This window comes from Sapajus apella, unplaced genomic scaffold (genome assembly GCF_009761245.1).
Source record: "Sapajus apella isolate SASKATOON/1434 unplaced genomic scaffold, GSC_monkey_1.0 scaffold65, whole genome shotgun sequence".
NCBI classification, from domain to species: Eukaryota; Metazoa; Chordata; class Mammalia; order Primates; family Cebidae; genus Sapajus; species Sapajus apella.
The window spans coordinates 11988656-12008867 of NW_022437005.1; the positions used below are offsets into that span (position 1 = coordinate 11988656).

The 20212-nt window shown below is 45.1% G+C and overlaps 1 protein-coding gene across 4 annotated transcripts in view; it reads right to left on the minus strand.

Moving 5' to 3' along the window:
• NINL (ninein like) overlaps positions 1–20212 on the minus strand; it is a 152331-nt gene that overhangs the window by 112684 nt on the left and 19435 nt on the right. The window lies entirely within an intron of this gene.

The window sequence follows — 20212 nt, forward strand, 5'->3', positions numbered from 1 at the left end:
AGCTAGGACAACAGGCACGCACCACCATGCCCACTATGTTTTTATATTTTGTAGAGACGGAGTCTCACTCTGTTGCCCCAAGCTGCTCTTGAACTCCTGGCCTCAAGCGATCCTCCTGCCTTGGCCTTCAAAAGCTCTGAGATTACAGGCGTGAGCTACCACTATTGGCTCAGAAAAATTATTTTTTACTGACCACCTGTTCTGTGCCTCAGACACAACATACATCATATCAATAATGCCATGGAACTGTTACCATGTGCGGATAAAGAAGCTGAGTCACAGAGAAGTTCGGTCATAGGCCTGAAGTCACAAAGGGCATACCGTAGCTGACATGAAGCCCACGTCAGCTTGACTCGGAAGCCTGTCATCTTCCCCATGGCTGGGCTGCCATGTAGGGCTCTGTCAACACAAGAAATCCATCGACACCCATATGGGGTCTGGAATCAGTCTAATGATTGTTCTCCTGCTCTCACAGTTGAGTCATCTGGTCCCTCTGCCACCACATCTGTGAGATCCCAGCCTAGATCAGCCCTGATCCTGCACATCATGCCCCATGGGCACACATATGACCCCAGCTATGAGTGTATGACAGTGTAACCAGCCTCCTATCAATACACATTTAGGTTGCTTCCAATCTGCTATGGTTTGGATGTTCGTCTCCTCCAAATCTGATGTTGAAATGTGATCCTGTGTTGGAGGTGAGGCCTGATGGGAGGTGTTTAGGTCCTGGGGCAAACCCTGAATGAATGGCTTGATGTTGTCCTCATGACTGAGCTCTTGTTCTGAGTCATGAGCCATCTGGTTGTTTAAAAACGTGTGGCATCTCCCTGCCTCTCTCGCTCCTGCTCTCAGTACCTGCACCCCCTTCACCTTCCACAATGACTGGAAGCTTACTGAGGCCTCATCAGAAGCAGAGCAGATGCCTGTGCCATGCTTATACAGCCTGCAAACCCAAGAGCCAATTAAACCTCTTTTCTTTATAAATTACCCAGTCTCAGATATTTCTTTACAGCAGTGCAAAAACAGCCTAACACAAAATCTTTTGCTAATATAAACAATACTGTCATAAGTAACCTCTGAGGGATAAATTCCTAGAAGTGTAGCCCCTAGGTCAGGAGTGTGTATCTTTTCCATATGGACAGATATCGCTACAATGTCTTCCACAGAAGTTACACCAATGGACAGTCCCACCAGCAACAGATGAGGCCGTGTCTCCATTTCTTGGTAACACAGCACATTATCAAACTTTCGGATATTTTTTACAATCTAATAGGTTAAAAATAAAATCACATCTTCCTATAGGTTTCATTGACAAACAGCTTTTTGAAGGAATAAGCAATTACTCAATTTCTGCTCTATGTAAATCTCAGATAATCTGGTAGAATATAAAACATATAAAAGTAATGTTCTCAGCTCACAAGCCTGAAGTCAGGTGTGACTGATGGAATACCACACGACAGCAGTTAGGAGCATGAAGCGGCATGTCTGGTGAAAAGGGAGATGGGACGCGGCAGTAAGCACCTCCAGCTGTCTCCATCAACACCTGCTAGGCCTCAGTTTCCACTTATGTAAAGTCAGGGCATGAAATCAGGTGAATCCCAAGATCCCTTCCGGTTTTTAAATTCCATATTGAAGAGAAAATAGTTAAACTCATTTTAAATGTGGATTCTATACAAATAAACCCACGTTGGCCAGCAGTGTGTGACAACTGGGCGCGGGGCTTGCATTCCATGCTGACACTGAGCGTGGGGCTGCATTCTATCCTGGGGCTTCACGACAGTGATGCTTTTGCTCAGCTTAGAACCATAATTTGGTTCCAGACAGCCACGACAGGCAAGTGCTAGAGTGGAAGGTATACGAGAAACCTTGTCCAGCAGTGGTGACAAACCCACACTCATCTGGCCTCACTCATACGTATTCTCACCTCTGTTTACAGCCCACAATTTGATGTGCTAAGTGGCCCTAGGCAACTCCGGGGTCTGGCCTCACCAGCATCCACATAACAGGATAAAGGAGGCAAACGGGGCTGATAACGCCCACAGAACCATCTATCTCTACACCAAAGACAATGGAGGCACAGGAAGGGATCTTTCATTAGTTCTACTCTGCATCTCCTATTTCTCAACTTATAGTAAAAGCAATGAATTGCTTTCAAGGAACGAGCAGGATGCAGACAGATTAAAAAACAGATTCGCACAGGACCTGACTATGCTGAAGGGCCACTCTGGCATATAATATTTGAGGTGCTTAGGAAAATGGGAAGTGGAACATTTGGAAACATCAGAAGTCACGTTCAGTCCCAGGGGCCAAGTCTTTGTTTCAGATGCACGGGTCCTTGTGAGAAGTCTGGCTGTTCTGAATCCCATAACACTGGAGTCTGTATTTTTCACATTAAGATTCCTAAACTCAACTCTCTCCGTTTCTACCCAAAAGCTAATGGCATTGGCATGAAATAAGCAGCCACAAAAAGGTTTTTCCTCTGGCAGGAACCAAGCTGGGTGCAGGGAAAAGACATTTGCTAAAACAGACTTCTTGTTCTTGAGCACCCCAAAACAACTTTTACTTGGTCTAATCGTTGCTGGGCAATTTCCCTTGACAGGATGAACTTTTAAATAAACACATGTCTTCAAGCTGCATTTATTAAAATAGCAGATGGAGATTTAACTGAGCTGAGGAGGAACAGAGCTCTTTATCTCAGTAAGTAATGACAAGCAAGATGAGGGACTGAGGCAGAAGTCTCAACCTTCAGGGCTGATTAGCAGCTTTACGAAGTATCTGGAAACCTGGAGCAACAGCTACATCTGTGGCTGTTTTTCTGAAGAGGTTTTCTGGAGGTTTCGTATTTACACATTCCTTTAAAGTGGGGAAGGCATGTAGGAAGAGGGACAGGTAGGCGGTATGGCAAATGTTTCTGTTCCCATGGGCCTTGAGCTGGTGCCTAGTAAATCTACATTTTACGTAAGGTAAGGTGAATGTCTGAAGAGGAGAAGGGACTAAAAGAGGAGTCAGCTCCGCAGACAGCTCTGGTGAGGTAGAGAAGGGAGTCGGTCTTTGTTTTGGACCTGAGAAAGTAACCTTGTAATCAACATTATCAGTGTAGAGTTTCAGGATGCAGACTTAGACTATAGACCTAAATTGTCATGTCCTCACATATGGGAGGTGGAAACCAAAAATAAAATTCTGAGCCCCCCAATCATCTGAATGCTCCCCTTCTTTCAGCCAAGGGCATTCCAAAGTTAGCCTGAAAAACTAATTCAGGCCATAATGGGACGAGGGGTTGGACTGCCCCATTATACCCTCCTCCGTTTTGGAATTCAGGCACAACTGACCAGAAAGCAGACCTCAAGACTGACAAAGCAGACTCCTGTAGCAATAAGATACCAGATACCTGCTTGACTCTAGCACAGCATCACAAGGCAGACAGCAAGCCTTGGAAGTACTTTACTACAAATTACATTTCTTTGCCATATCTTGAAGTAGTCCTGCAAAGCTGTCTTTTGTGGGGAAAATCTACATTCTGAAGAGAATTTCCTTCCTTTTCCAGGCCTTCTTCCTGACCCAGGAAAGTCAGCTCTGATAAGAGACATTTACCTTCAGGCTCCGTAAGTGTAATGGGAATCCTGGTCTCCACAATTCCTTCTTTCTTTCTTTGATTTTTGAGACAGAGTATCACTCTGTTGCCCAGAGTGGAGCGCAGTGGTGCAATCTCGGCTCACAGCAACCTCCGCCTCCCAGGTTCAAGCAGTTCTCCCACCTCAGCCTCCTGAGCAGCTGGGACTACAGGTATGCACCATCCTGCCTGGCTAATTTTTTTGTATTCTTAGTAGAGACAGGGTTTCACCATGTTGGCCAAGCTGGTCTCAAACTCCTGGCCTCAGGTGATCTGCCACCTTGGCCTCCCAAAGTGCTGGGATTACAGGTGTGAGTCACTGCATGTGGCCTCACAACCCCTTATCTTAACCCAGACACTCCCTTCCATTGATTCCCTGTCTTTAGACAATAACTTAATTCCTTCAACCAATTGCCAATCAGAAAATCTTTGAATCTACCTATGACCTGGAAGCCCTCACCCTACCCCCTTGAATTGTCCCACCTTTCTGGACGAACCAATGTACACTTTATATATATTGATTGATGTTTTATGTCTCCCTAAAATTTATAAAACCAACCTTTCACCTGACCACCTTGGCAACATGTTCTGAAGGCTGCGTCACAGGACTTGGTCACTCATATTTGGCTCAGAATAAATCTCTTCAAGTATTTTTCAGAGTTTGACTCTTTATCAACAGAGACCAGCAAAGAATTGACCAATGAAAAATCTGTGGGGGCAGTCCTTTATAGATGCCTGAGGCCCTTGACCTTTCCTTAGTAACAGTTGTTCATTTGGAAGAAACACCTGGCATGACTCAGCCTCTGAACTTAACCTTCCCTTTTGCATAAGAAGTTTTGGAGTCCTGAGATCTCTAATTGTCCATTGAAAACTAAGAATAAAATCTTAAGCCCCCACCGAGTGAACCAAGGGGACCCCAGAAAAAACTTAAAAACAGAATTCCCAGTCACAACAGGAAAGAAAGTCGGACACGCCTCATTATATTCTGCTCCTTTTGGAGTTTAGGCACAACTGACCAGCATTAATGTTAAACGGAGATCATAAATGTCAAAATTTCTAAATAGGAAAGAATAAAATCAGAAAATAAATAGCAAACAAGAAGATAATTTTAATGTAAATCACAGACCAAAGGTCAATTCCCTTAATAAAGAGCTCCTAAAATCAGTACTGAAACAACTTACCCTGCCCCCACCCTCCAAAAGCAGAGAATCTAGATTACCAAGACGGAGCTACAAATGGCTCTTGAACATGTGGAGAGATGCTCCACTGTGCTCATCAGGAGAGATACAAAGCCCACTGAGAGAGAGGACTTTTTGCTTGTCAGACTGCACCTTGGTTGGCCGGGCTGCTATGAAAAGGCACTACGGCCGGGTGGCTGAAACAGAATGTACTTCCCTCTGTTCCGGAGCCTAGAACTCTCAGATGAGGCATCTCATCAAAAAGCAGGTGTAGCTTCTTCTTCGGCCTCTCTGCAGCTTCCAGATGTCTCTCCCCTGCATGTGACTGTGTCCTCATCTCTTCTCGTAAGGACACCAGTTGCACTGAGCCAGGCCCACCCTTATGGTCTCATGTGATGCTGCGGTGTAGTGAGAAGTATCTGTTTAGTCTTGGTCCTAGGTTCCTGAAATAGAGCTCCCGAAACCTTGGAATTTCCTGAGTAATAGGAGTGAAAGGAGCATCTTCTGTTATTCATAATAAGCCCCTTTCAACTATATCAGCATTTATGCTACTGAAGAGACTCTAGGAGGAAAGGGGCTGGTTATCAAAGGAACCGACCCTGGGATTAGGAGTGGGAACATCCAGCTACCCCAACCTCCAGGGAGGGCGGGGCTGCAGCGGAGCCCCATCCACCTCCTCATTTGCTGTTCATCCACATCCTTGGTCACAGCTTCACAATAAACGGGTATGTAAATGCTTTCCTGACCTTGCGAGCCACCCTAGTAGATGATCAATCCACAAAGGTAGTCTTGGGGACGCCTGCATTAAAGTCAGTCATTCAGATGCACAGGTGGCAACCTGGGACTTGTGATTGGCTTCTGAAGTGGGGGAAGCCACAGGGGACCTGTGGGATCTGCACTAACTCCAGGTAGTTAGTGGGTTAAATTCTAGAACATCCAGTAGTGTCTGAAGATAACTGGAGAACTGCTTGGTGTGGAAAGACCTCGTTTGGTGTTAGAAGTGTTCTGCTGAGTAGAGAAACCATGTTTCCATTTTCACTTGATTACCTTTTTAAAAAACCTGTCTCCAAATACAATCACATTCTGAGATACTGGAGGTTAGGGCTTCAACATCTGAATTCTGAGGAACACAACCCAGCCCACAGCAGACGAGCACACTGCTGATAAAGCCCTGGGAAAGCAGGCCTCGTATATGCTGATGGGAAACAAACTGGGGCAGCGTCTATGGACAGCAACTTGTCAGCATCAAAATTTTAATGTGCATTTCACAAAAGAAGATTCATTAACGGACAACAAGTGCACAGAAAGATGCTCAACTGTATAAGTCAGACAGGCGTGGTGGCTTAAGCCTGTAATCCCAGTACTTTGGGAGCCCAAGGCGGGACAATCATAAGGTCAGGAGTTCGAGACCAGCCTGGCCAATATGGTGAAACCCCATCTCTACTAAAGATACGCAAATTAAATGGCTACACCTCCTACACCAAGCCTCACTCAAGGTTGACCCCAAGTACCCACGGCCATAGCTCCTACACCCAGCCTTACCCAGGGCTGACTCCAGGCACCCACGGCCACAGCTTCCACACCCAGCCTCACCCAAGGCTGACCCCAGGCACCCACGGTCACAGCTCCCACCCCCAGCCTCATCCAGAATCCATGTTTGCCCCAGACACTGTCTGTCTGACCGTTGCTCAGCATGGGCCTGGCTCTTAATGGACCCTCCATCAATGTCGGCTGAGTCTCACTTCCTCTCTCCCTCTCCTGCTCTGTGGTAGGAAAAAGGCAATGGGAGTTTTTCTTTTACATACAAAACAAAGGCTGGCAGTTCATCATGCAGGAGTGGAAGCAAATCAGTTTCATTGCCTGAGGTTGTATAGCACAATGTGCTTGGCTGAGCAGTGTCAGCCGGGAAAGCCCACTGGGACCTCAGAGCCCCAGACATATCCATTCAGCCCGGTTTGGGTCGCTCATTCCAACCAACTCCACAATGTCCCTGACATGTTTTTAAAAAAATGTTTTCACACAGGAAAAGTCTAAAGTCAGGAAAATTTCAGAACTCTAGCTATAATATTTACAAGGTTCTAGCTAAGCTTGCCATACACATGCCTGCAAGTATGCTTCTAAAAGAGAAAAACTTTTAGAGCCAAAAGAATGAAATAAAGTGGATCAGAAGTGAATTCAACACTGGTAGGACAGTGGAAAGAACACATGAAATACTTGGCGTCTATGTATCAAAGGTATTAGTCTCTCTTTTCCAAACACTTTGGTTCAAATCATGTTAAAGGAAAACGGGAGTGGATACAGTGGCTCATGCATGTAATCCCAGGACTCCGGTAGGCTGCGGTAGGAGAAGCAATTGAGGCCAGGAGTGCAAGATCAGCCTGAGCAAAACAGTGAGACTCTGTCTAGAAAACGGAAAAATTAGTCAGGTGTGGTGGTGTGTGCCTGTAGCCCCACCTACTTGGGAGGCTGAGGTAGGAGGACCACTTGAGCATGAGGGGTTAAGGCTGTGATATCACTGCATTCCAGCCTGGGCAATGAGACTCCATCTCAAATTAAATAAATAAATAAATAAATAATAAACCTGCCCCAACAGACGTGGAAAAAAGAAGATAGGAAGTGTTCAACAAAAATGGAACTGAGGCCAAGTGTCTTGATCAGCAGAGGTTTACTGAGCCAAGTCTGAGGACGCACCCAGGAAAAACACATGCCACAGAAGCATCTGTAACCCGTGCCTTTCCAAAAGAGGGTGCTGGGAGCTCAGTGTGGCATGTGCGGTATGAGGGCAGGCAAGAGGAAAACAAGGGTGGGGTAGGAGCAGGAAGGCAAATTACATTCCTTTTTTTAAAAAAATTTTTTAAAAATTTTTCCAATATGTGTGAAACTCAAAACATTCTTTTTTTTTTTTTTTTTTTTTTTTTTAAAGTTTTGCTCTTATTGCTCAGGCTGGAGTACAATGGCGCAATCTCGGCTCACCGAAACCTCTGACTCTTGGGTTCAAACAATTCTCCTGCCTCAGCCTCCCAAGTAGCTAGGATTACAGGCATGTGCCACCACACTTGGCTAATTTTGTATTTTTAGTAGAGACAGGGTTTCTCCATGTTGGTCAGGATGGTCTTGAACTCCCAACCTCAGGTAATCCACCTGCCTTAGCTTCTCAAAGTGCTGGGATTACAGGCATGAGCCACCTCGTGCGGCCAGTGGTTACATTCTTATGAGGCTCTAATTACTGCTCAGTACCCCTGTGGTTTATATCAGATAAGGTAAATGTTTGAAAAGAGGAAGTAATGGAAAGCCAGGCGGGAAGGGTGACTGATCCTGTCTTGTGTGTGTTCTACACCTAGGAAGGTAAGCTTGTCATCAACATTGTGAGTGTGAGATTTAACAGAACTCAGTTTTAGGAGTTAAACTTGACTTGCAGATCCAAGGTTACAATGGGCATGTGCTGGTTTTATAGGAGATACGTATCCTGAAAGGTTTAGGGGCTAGCAAGGAATGTACTTGTGAGCAGTTTGTGAGGGAAGCCATCAGGAGGTATATGTCCTTTTGCCATCCTGGGACCTGGCTTATGTCTAACACTGTGACATGGGATTGTGAAGTTACAGCTCTCTGGGGAAAAACAACGGCAGCTGCATGCCTCAGTTCACAGGCTTAACTCTCCATTTGGCATAACTAGTTGGTGTGGTAGGGATGGGTAGGCACCAAAATTTCATTTTCTTTCACAGGAGCTATTTCCCTCAAGCCTTTTATCATTTTCCTTCTTCCAACTCAAGTTAAAAATCGACTAAATGAGCTGGGCATGGTGGTATGTGCCTGTAATCCCAGCTACCTGGGAGGCTAAGGTGGGAGGATCACTTGGGCCCAGGAGTTCAAGACTAGCCTAAGCAACACAGCCAGACCTTCCCTCTCACCTCAAAAAGACTCCCAATAAACTAAACATATAAATTAGTTAAATCACTTTTCTAGAAGAGTCGTAAAAGGAAACATAAAATAAATCTACCAAAAAAAAAAAAAAAGTAACATAATCCTCTGGATTTGTAAGGCCAATTGCATGTTTATCCTGTTAAGCAGTGAAGTGGATTCCAGAGCTTTTATTCCAAGCCACGCTAGCACTATACAGATAAGAGGCATGCTTGCCTGTCCTTCTGTCTGAATCAGAGTGGCCATAAGCCTCCAGCATCTGGTCAGGCCCTCAAATTTGAAGTCGACGCAGCCAGGTCTAGAGACACCCCCTTGCGAGGCTGAGAGGGCCTGGAAAGACATACACCGCATCCTACATCCAGGAGAGAGAAACGGAAGTGCTGAGCAGGGATGGAAATAGAAAGGAGACATAGAGGCCAGGCGTGGTAGCTCACGCCTGTAATCCAAGCACTTTGCAGGCCAAGGCGGGCAGATCACCTGAGGTCAGGAGTTCAAGACCAGCCTGACCAACATGGTGAAACCCCATCTTTAACAAAAAAAAAAAAAAAAAAAAAAAAAGAAAGGAGACATAGAAAGCAATTCAGACTAGCTCTAGGTGACTCTTACAGCTTGGAGGGCAAGTCTGAAAAGAGCCGAGCCTATCGCAAAGGTTAGTAAACACACCAGGTTACTCAGGCCTTCCTGGAGAATCAGAGTCTGGCTAAAGTTAAAGACAGGCTGAGCTGAAATACCCAGGGAAAGCGCTAGTGCAGGTGAGGTGCTCACAGAGTGGGGGTCTCAGCTCACCTTCCGCTTCGCCACACAAGGGCACTGGTGCAGGGGCTTGGTCACAGTGGCCCTCTACTCCAGACCCCAGTATGTCTGGAAGTATTTCTCATCCTTGTTGGGTTTTGTTCTTTTTTTTTTTTTTTTTTGGAGATGGGGGTCTTGCTATGTGGCCCAGGCTGCTATTTACAGGTATAATCACAGCTCAACGCAGCCTCACAGTCCTGGGCTCAAGTGATTCTCCCACCTCAGCCTCCCACATAGGTGGGACTACAGGCACCCTCCACCACGTGCAGCTTACTGGAATCGTAACTGGCCTCAGACACACTGTTTAAAAAGAAATGTGTGATACAAGGCAAAGGTTGGGAAGCTCAGTGGCTCATGCCTGTAATCATAGCACTTTGGGACGTGAACGCAGGCAGATTGCTTGAGCTCAGGAGTTTGAGACCAGCCTCAGCCATATGGTGAAACCCCGTCTCTACCAAAAATACAAAAAACATTAGCCAGGTGTGGTGGTACACGCCTGTGGTTCCAGTCACTCAGGGGGCTGAGGAGGATGAATCGCTTGAGCCCAGAAGGTCTGTATGGGCTGCAGTGAGCTGAGACTCCAGCCTGGGTGACAGAATGAGACCCTCTCTCAAAAAACCAAAACCAAAACCAAAACGAAACAAAGGTTGGGGTACTGGCATTTTAAACAGAGCCGCTCACTGGTCCCTGCCAGTGCTGAGGACACACACGCAGTACTGAGGGCACACACACAGTGCTGACGGCACACATGCAGTGCTGAGGGTACACACGCAGTACTGGCCTCCGTGTCTCCACTTCTCTGTGCATCCGGTCTCTAACCAATGGCTTGTGGGCTACATTGGGAGAGGCACTTTCTGATTTCCTTTAACATTAAAAACAATTTTAAGAAAAATAATTATTATTCCCATGGCAAAGATATTATCCTCCAACATGTAACACAGATGCATATTCGGTTGAAATAAATATAGCTAGGTTAGCATGAACACATGTGTCACAAGTAAAGCCCAAATAAAATCTCATTCCTTTAAATAAAAATGCAGACATGCTCACAAGTACATGAACCTGGGTCAAAAAAGAGTGTCCTTCACATATCTTTCTCCCTGGGGAAGCTAAAGAGGAAGGAAAAAGCATCTCAGTTCAGCACACATGATGGGAAGAGGTTCTGAAAGAGCAGCCGAAGGAGGTGACCCCATTTCCTGCTCCCTGTTCACTCTGCCCCACTCAGGCAGCAGGAGGATATTCTGCACTTGCTGCCTCCAGGAAGGAGACAGAGCAGAACACAAACTGGGAGCTCTTGGTGTCTGAGGTTCAGATACCCAGTCCCTGGACAACAGCCAACAGTTGCAAATAATAAACATAAAAGCCCTCTGGGCAGCTACGACTGGGCCTGGCAGGCAGGGCACAGGAACAGAAGGACGAGCCCTCTGCAGGTAGGTTTTGGGGAAATGAGAGTGAATTCATTCTTTCAGGCAATATTCAGGAAGGGGCAGGTGCCCAGCTGAGAAAGGCCAGCAAGGTGTGTCCAGGCAGCAAGGAGCAGAAAATAAACAAAGAGCCACACAGGGGGAGTGCTGTGCTCTGCGGAGCACGGGGTCGGCAGAAGGGTCTGTGTGCAGAGGACCCGTGGGAACCAAGGCCCAAAGACTGACAGAAGCACAGCCCAGTGAGTGCCAGAGCAGACAGAACATGAAACACCTGCCACGTAGAGACATAGCCCTGGGTGACCTCTGAATGGATAAAAATGAACTTTCTGCCACCTGAAAGGGTGTGAGGTCATGGAGGAGACCACAGTGCATCTCAGACAACAGAATGACACTCTGCATACTGGAGATTAAGGATCACAATTTATACAAAACCTATGGCTCTAGCCAGGCATGGTGGCTCATGCCTGTAATCTCAGCACTTTGGGAGGTTGGGGGTTGGGTGGATTGCTTGAGACCAGGAGTTCAAGGCCAGTCTGAGCAACATAATGAGACCCCCGTTCTTCACCAAAAAAAAAAAAAAAGAAAAAAGAAAAAAATTAACCAGGTGTGGTGACAGGGGTCCATAGTCCCAGCTATTCAGGAGGCTGAGGCAGGAGGATTGCTTGGGCCCAGAAGGTCAAGGCTGCAGTAAGCTGTGGTTGCAACCCTGCACTCCAGCTTGGGTGACAAAGCAAAACTGTCTAAAAAAAAAAAAAAAAAAAAAAAAAAAAAAGCAAAAAAAACCCCAAAAACCTGTGTCTGGTAACTGCTGCATCACGGACCCTGGGGAGCCCGCTTTAGCAATATGAGCCACTCAGGTCTTTCATTCACATTATCACAGCTCCACGGGCCTGAATATCTTGATTGTGTGTCAATATGCTTAAAACTAGAAAAAATATGTGCTCGGGGTGATTTTTTTTCATCTACAGAGAAATGGGCATCAGCACCCCAGTCACAGCCTGAGTCGAGATCACAGGCTGAGATGAATACAAACGGGGTTTGGTTTCTGAGAAGGCCGATTTGCCTCCAGTTCACTCCTTTTCCTAGGGAATAATCTTTCTCATGGTCCTGACCCAAAATGCAGGCAGTCTATCAGATGTCTACATCGGTGGGGCCTGGACATCAACTTGTGTCCACCTAACCCTGTGACACTGTCAGATGTGCCCCTGAGCCACCTATCCAGAATGTACAGACAGGCCCTACAACAAAGCAGCCCAGGCCACAGACACCTGCAGATGCTCCTACATCCTCATCCTCCTACAAACAATTTTGACGGATATAGCCAAATTGCTCTCCATAGCAGCTGTATCTATACACAATATACCATGGATACATTCCAGGTAGGTACATGAGAATTTGAACACATTTATTCTAAGTAAAATTTGTACTGAAGAAGAAATATATTCAAAGGTAAATGTACACAAATCATGAGCATATGACTCAAGGAATATTTACTAAAAACACATTCATGTAACTATCATTCAGAAGAAGAAAGACATATCAGGCAAGATGTGGTGGCTCATGCCTATAATCCCAGCACTTGGTGAGGCCAAGGTAGGAGGATCGCTTGAGCCCAGGAGTTTGAGACCAGCCTGGGGAACACAGTGAGGCCTCCATCTCTATTTCCAATTAAAAAACAGGCCAGACATGGTGGCTCATGCCTATAATCCCAACACTTTGGGAGGTCAACACAGGAGGATTGCTTGAGCCCAGAAGTTCAAGACCACCCTGGGCAAACACAGAAAGACTTCATTTCTATAAAAAATCAAAAAATTAGCCAAGCGAGGTGGCAGATGCTTGTGGTCCCAGATATTCAGGAGGCTGAGGTGGGAGGACTGCTTGAGCCCAGCAGGTCAAGGCTGCAATGAGCCATGATTGTGCCACTGCACTGCAGCCTGGATGATAGAGCAAGACCCTGTCTCAAAAAAAAAAAAAAAAAAAGTTCATGCTTATAATCCCAAGATTTTGTGAACCCAAGATGGGAGGATCAATTGAGCCTAGGAGTCTGAGAACAGCCTGGGCAACATAATGAAACTCTGTCTCTACAGAAAAATATAAAAATTAGCTGGGCATGGTTGTGTACAACTCTATTCCCAGCTACTTGAAAGACTGAGGTGGGAGGACCACTTGAGTCTGGGAGGTCAAGTTTGCAGTGAGCCATGATCATGCCACTCACTGTACTCCAGGTGGCGACAGAGTGAGACTCTGTCTCTAAATTAATTAATTAGTAATTAAATAAACAAAATTAGCCGGCCATCGTGGTATCTATGATCCCAGCTACTCAGAAGGCTGCGGTGGGAAGATCACTTGGGCCCAGGAGATCGAGGCTGCAGGGAGTTGAGATTACACTGCAGCCTGAGTGATGGCAAGACTCTGTCTCCTACATGCATACATACATAAGGGCCAGTAATCCTACCAAACTGACCTTTCCCCGTATAAAAATGATAAACTCTGGATAGAATACAGAATGCAACTACTGAGGGCAGATACCTGAAAGCAATCAGAAACAGGAGGATTCTGGAAGGGAGCTACGGACACTGGGGAAGTTTCCCACCTCCACGGCTGCTACCCCCACCTGGAAGGAAATGGAGAGTGACTGCTAACCGGTACAGGGTTTCTTTTGGGTGTGATGAAACTGTGTTGCACAGCTCTGTGCATGTATTTTATTGTATACTGAACTGCACACTTTAAACAGGTGAATTATATGGTATTTGAATTATATCTCAATTAAAGCCATTATTTTTGAAAAGTAAGTGGCTGTAACCTCTACTATGCATATTGTAAACAACAATGCTGGAGAGGTCATATTAATAGACTTCAACAGGTACAGTATTGGCCAGACGCAGTGACTCACACCTATAATCCCTGCACTGCGGGAGGCTGAGGAGGTTGGATCACTTGAGATCAAGAATGAGACCAGCCTGGCCAACATGGCAAAACCCTGTTTCTACTAAAAATACGAAAATTAGCCGGGAGTGCTGGTGCATGCCTGTAATCCCAGCTACTTGGGAAGCTGAGGCAGGTGAATTGCTTGAACCCAGGAGGCCGAGGCTGCAGTGAGCCGAGATCACGCCACTGTACTCCAACAGAGTGAAACTCCATCTCAAACTAGAAAGAAAGGGGGTATGATATTAATTACCAAAGACCTCTCATAGTGATAACTCAGAACAAAGATATATCATAAATATATAAGCATCTAACAATAAAGCCTCAAAATAAAGAGAAACTCAACAGAATAAAAGAGATACAATTCCACAAGCATATTTGGAAATTTAAACTCTAACTTCTTGGCAATTGATAGAACTAGAGGTAGATGATCTTAACAATATTACCTACTTTGTTCAAAGATAAATATGCTGGCCGGGCACGTGGCTCATGCCTGTAATCCCAACTCTTTGGGAGGCAGAGGCAAGTGGATCACTTGAGACCAAGAGTTTGAGACCAGCCTGGCCAACATGGTGAAACCCTGTCTCTACTAGAAATACACACATACACACACACAAGCCGGACATGGTGGTATGCACCTGTAATCACAGCTACTCAGGAGGCTGAAGCACCAGAATCGCTGGAACCCAGGAGGCAGAAGTTGCAGTGAGCCGAGATTGTGCCAGTGCACTCTAGCCTGGGTGAAAGAGCAAGACTCCATCTCAAAAAATAAAAACAAAAACAAAAACAAAACAAAACCATAAATATGCTGAGTAGAATAGGCAATAATTAAGACTTTATTTATTTTCCTATTCATTTATTATTTTGAGATGGAGTCTCGCTCTGTCACCCAGGCTGGAGTGCAATGGCGCAATCTCAGCTCACTGTAACCTGCCTGCCAGGTCCAAGCGATTCTCCTGCCTCAGCCTCCCAAGTAGCTGGGATTACAGGTGCCCACAACCACATCTGGCTAATTTTTTGTATTTTTAGTAGAGATGGGTTTTGCTATGTTGCTCGAACTCCTGACCTCATGTGATCCACCCACCATGGCCTCCCCCAAAGTACTGGTGTGAGCCACCATGCCCAACCCAAGCTTTCATTTAATAATAATTTATTTTATCTCCTTGGAACTTACAATGATTTTTTTAAATGGTCATGTCTTCCCAAAGAAGCTGACCAAGGTAACTTGCAACGATGCCTTTTTACTTCTTGACCAACTTTTTGAGTACGAAGACTCATTCAAATATATTCCATTGTCCTCAACATGCAGTCAGGTTGTTCTTTGCTCTTACATTTTAAACTTCTTACTTCCTAGCACCAAAAGACAGGAGGTCCTGGTTCCCTTCAGATTGTGTTTAGGAAAACAGCAAGTAGGCAGGCAGAGGCAGGGAGTATCTGACAATAGGTGAATTCTGAGAGCTGTAAACACAGAGCAGTAAAAATCAGAGGCAGCCTGTCCCACCCATTTCATATCCACAGCAACAGACACTTACAGAGTCAACTTTTCATTTCCCAACTTCAAGCTGCAGAAGCGAGACACAGGCGTGCACCTTCTGCTTTTCCCAGCCAGGTTGCTTTGCTTCCAAGATCTTGTGATATTCTCCAGGGTTTCACATGTTTTGTAACACTTTTTACTTTTCAGCAATTACCTGTGATCTTCAGTTTCAAGAGACCAGTACAATCTTGCTCAACCTAAGCGATCATCACGTGATGACCTGCACAGAGCCTAAAAATAAGGCTATGCAAGGTAAGGTATCTGCTCACCCAGAGAGCCTCTTTCCTGTGAATGAAGCCAAGTCAGGAGCTCTGTCCAGCACCAGGTGGGTTGAGGCAATGTGCTCGGCTAGTGGAGCAAAGGAAGGCCTTTTTTTTTTTTTTTAAAGACGGGGTTGCACCATGTTGGTCAGGCTGGTCTCAAACTCCCGACCTTAGGTGATCCGCCCACCTTGGCCTCCAAAGTGCTTGGATTACAGGCTTGAGCCACCACGTCTGCTTGGTTGCCACCAATCCATTATCCCTCTTGCAAGGTGTTTTGTTTGGTTTTGAGACAGGATCTTAAGTCTGTCACCAGGCAGTGGCCCAATCATAGCTAACTGCAGCCTCAAACTCCTGGACTCAAGCCATCCTCCTAACGCAGCCTCCCAAGTAGCTATGACAACAGGCACACACCACCACATCTGACTAATTTTTTTTCTCATTTCGTGTATGCAAAGATGGGATCTCACTGTGTTGCCCATGCTGGTCTCAAACTCCTGGCCTTAGGCAATGCTCCCCCATCAGCCTCCCAAAGTGCTGGGATTATAGGTGTGAGATAGCATGCCCGGCCTTCCATGGTGCTTTGATGCTTATGGTTTGCTTTTATTTATTTATTTTTTGCGACAGGGTCTTGCTGTGTCACCCAGGCTGGAGGGTAGTGGCGTGAACATGATTCACCACAGCCTCAACCTCCTGGGCTAATGCGATCCACTTGAGACTCCCAAGTAGCTCGGACTATAGGCATGTGTCACAACACTCTGCTAATTTAAAAAATTTTTATAGCCGGGCGCGGTGGCTCAAGCCTGTAATCCCAGCACTTTGGGAGGCCGAGGCGGGTGGATCACGAGGTCAAGAGATCAAGACCATTCTGGTCAACATGGTGAAACCCCGTCTCTACTAAAAATACAAAAAATTAGCTGGGCATGGTGGCATGTGCCTGTAATCCCAGCTACTCAGGAGGCTGAGGCAGGAGAATTGCCTGAACCCAGGAGGCAGAGGTTGCGGTGAGCCGAGATTGCGCCATTGCACTCCAGCCTGGGTAACATGAGTGAAACTCTGTCTCAAAAAAAAAAAAAAAATTTTTTATAGACAGGGTCTTGCCTTGTTGCCCAGGCTGGTCTCCAACTCCTGGCCTCAGGCAATTCCTGGCCTCAGGCAATTCTTCACCTTAACCTCCCAAAATTCTGGGATTACAGGTATCAGCCACCGTGCCTGGCCTATTAAATACTGTTTAATTCCTACGTGTGTAATGGACAGAAATTGGTCTGAGACTTCCTTTCATCATAACCAGAGAGCAAGGTTAAAATGCGGCAGAGTAACTACCCCTCAATTCATTTCCAACTTCCTATGTGGCTAATCTCCTCTGGCAAAAGGAAGCTAAAATGTGTAAATGATCAAACTGGCTGAGGTCAGTAGGCACTCATTATCCTGGAAGTCAGGTGACCCTAGTATATCTGTGCTGCGATGGGCACAGGCATCCTGACTGAGCTGAGGCCTAGAGCCCAGCACCCGAGTGCTGCATCAGCCGATAACCTCCTTACTCGGGTTTCTGTCACTTCCCCAGGATCTTCAAGGAGTGGGCTGAAGATCTCTTTTTCTCCAGGAATCTATAGCCCCTTGTACCATTGCTGGTTTGGGGGGATCTCTCTCATGGAGTTTAATGTCCCCTTGCAAGGTATTCACTGTCTCCTCTCTCTGAACATGATCCCTCAAAGGAACCTAAAACAAAAGACAAGGAAGGGAGTAGGATCTGAGAGCTCTGAGAAGTAAATGATAGCAAAACAAAAAAAAAAAAAAAAAAAAAAAAAAAAGATAGTAAAAATATCTTTCACAAATTAAGGTGAAAGAAAGACATTCTCAGAAGAAGAAAAACTAAGACAATTTGCCACCAACAGACCTGCTCTAAAAGAAACGCAAAACACACCATGGAATATTATGCAGCCATCAAACACGATGAGTTTGTGTCCTTTGTAGGGACATGGATGAAACTGGGAACCATCATTCTCAGCAAACTGACAGAAGAGCAGAAGATCAAACACTGCATGTTCTCACTCATAGGCGGGTGTTGAACAATGAGAACACATGGACACAGGGAGGGGAGCACTACACACTGGGGGGGAAATAGGGGAGGGAAGGTGGGGGATGGGGAGTTGGGGAGAGATAGCCAGATGTAGGTGATGGGGAGGAAGGCAGGAAATCACACTGCCACGTGTGTACCTATGCAACAATCTTGCATGTTCTTCACATGTACCCCAAAACCTAAAATGCAATAAGATAAATTAAAAAAAAAAAAAAAAAAAAGAAAATTTATTAGGGTAATGAAAGAAGATTTAAAGTACTCCCCTAAGTGCTCAGAACTAGACTATGCCCTGAAACTGTTTCTGAGTAGAAACTTTCTGGATATTGAGTTACAATGGTGCATTTGAGATAACAAAAAATTCCAGAGAATACTGTGTATAGTTGTGAATAAAAACACCAACAGGACAGCAGTTTTTTCATATTAGTTCGCATTCACAAAGTTCATAGCAATATAATATGACTCATAGTAGTTCATTACTAGAACCCTGAACTACAAGGACACCCATAGAATATTCCTTGGCAGCTCTGACTTCATGAATATATGACTTTGCATTTATACATGAATCATAAGCTTGGAAAGTCAGTCGACTGCAGTGGTTCACACCTGTAGTTCTAGCACTTTGGGCTGGCCAACATGGTGAAACCCCATCTCTACTAAAAACACAAAAATTAGCCGGGCATGGTGGTGTGTGTCTGTAATCACAGCTACTTGGGAGGCTGAGGTGGGAGAATCGCTTGAATCCGGGAGGTGGACGTTGCCGTGAGCTGAGATTGCACCACTGCACTCCAGGCTGGGCGACAGACCAAGACATTGTCTCAAGAAAAGAAAAGTTTTCCTGTATTTAGTTTACTGTTCTACTGTAGCTGTCTTGAAATTCTCAGTAATTTTTAAACAAGAGGCCCTGCAGTATGAAAACTGAACTGTGTTTTATCCATGTTATATCCCTCTATTTCATAAATGTTATGGTACTTTTGACTATGATTAAATGTATATATACAGAGGCAAATATTTTTCTTTTTTTCTTTTTTTTTTTTTTCGAGACGGAGTTTCACTCATGTTACCCAGGGTGGAGTGCAATGGCGCGATCTCGGCTCACCGCAACCTCTGCCTCCTGGGTTCAGGCAATTCTCCTGCCGCAGCCTCCTGAGTAGCTGGGATTACAGGCACGCACCACCATGCCCAGCTAATTTTTTGTATTTTTAGTAGAGACGGGGTTTCACCATGTTGACCAGGATGGTCTCGATCTCTTGACCTCGTGATCCACCCGCCTCGGCCTCCCAAAGTGCTGGGATTACAGGCTTGAGCCACCGTGCCCGGCCGAGGCAAATATTTTTCTTTCAACCTTTTCCCTTTCTTTCCCCTTCCTCCTTGGATTTTTTTCTCCTTAACATTGACTATGGTCCATACATATGTGTGTGTGCAGGGCTAGTACTGAGCTCTGTATTATGTTCCATTTACCCTTCCTTGTGCCATACACAATGTTTTAATTACTATAGCTTCATAATAAAGTTTGATATTTGATTAAAAAAAAAAAAAAAAAAAGGGAGGTAATACCAGAGGGAAAACTGGAATTTCAGGGATAAAGGAAAAGCAACAGAAGTGACAAAGAGCTACATAAATAGACTACTCTTCTCTTCTTATGACAGCTGAAGGCAAAATTTATAACACTGTCTGAAGCAATTTTCAACATACACAGATCTACAGCATACATAGATTTCAGCGAACACAGATTACAGCATAACCTACAGCATTCCACCTGAAGTGGCACAATATTATTTCTAAGTAAACAAAGTTAAATATGAATACTATAATCCCTGCAATAACCACTAAAATACCTATACAAAGATATATAGTCTAAACCTCAATAAATCGATTAAATGGAATACTCAGAAATATTCAAGAAACCCCAGAAAGAGGGAGAAATGAAACCTAAAGAACAAAAAGAAAACAAAAAAATGACAAATCTATATCCAAACATATTAAGTTACATTAAGTGTAAATGGGTAAATGGTCTAAACATACCAATTAAAGACAAGGCCTATCGGATTGAATGTTCTTTTTTTTTCTTTTCTTTTCTTTTGGAGATATAGTCTCCCTCTGCTGCTAGGCTGGAGTGCAGTGGTGTGATCTCGGCTCACAGCAACCTCCACCTCCTGGGTTCAAGTGATTCTCCTGCCTCAGCCTCCCGAATAGCTGTGACTACAGGCATGCACCACCACGCCCAACTAATTTTTTTATTTTTTAGTAGAGATGAGGTCTCACCATGTTGGCCAGGATGGTCTTGATCTCTTGACCTCGTGATCCACCCGCCTCGGCCTCCCACAGTGCTGGGATTACAGGTGTGAGCCACCACTCCCCATCCAGACTGAATGTTCTTTAAAACAGACCCAAATATATGCTACTACGAGAAATTTTCTTCGAATATAAGTAGAAGGATAGGGAAAATTTACCATGCAATTTTTTTTTTTTTTTTTGACAAGTCTTGCTCTAT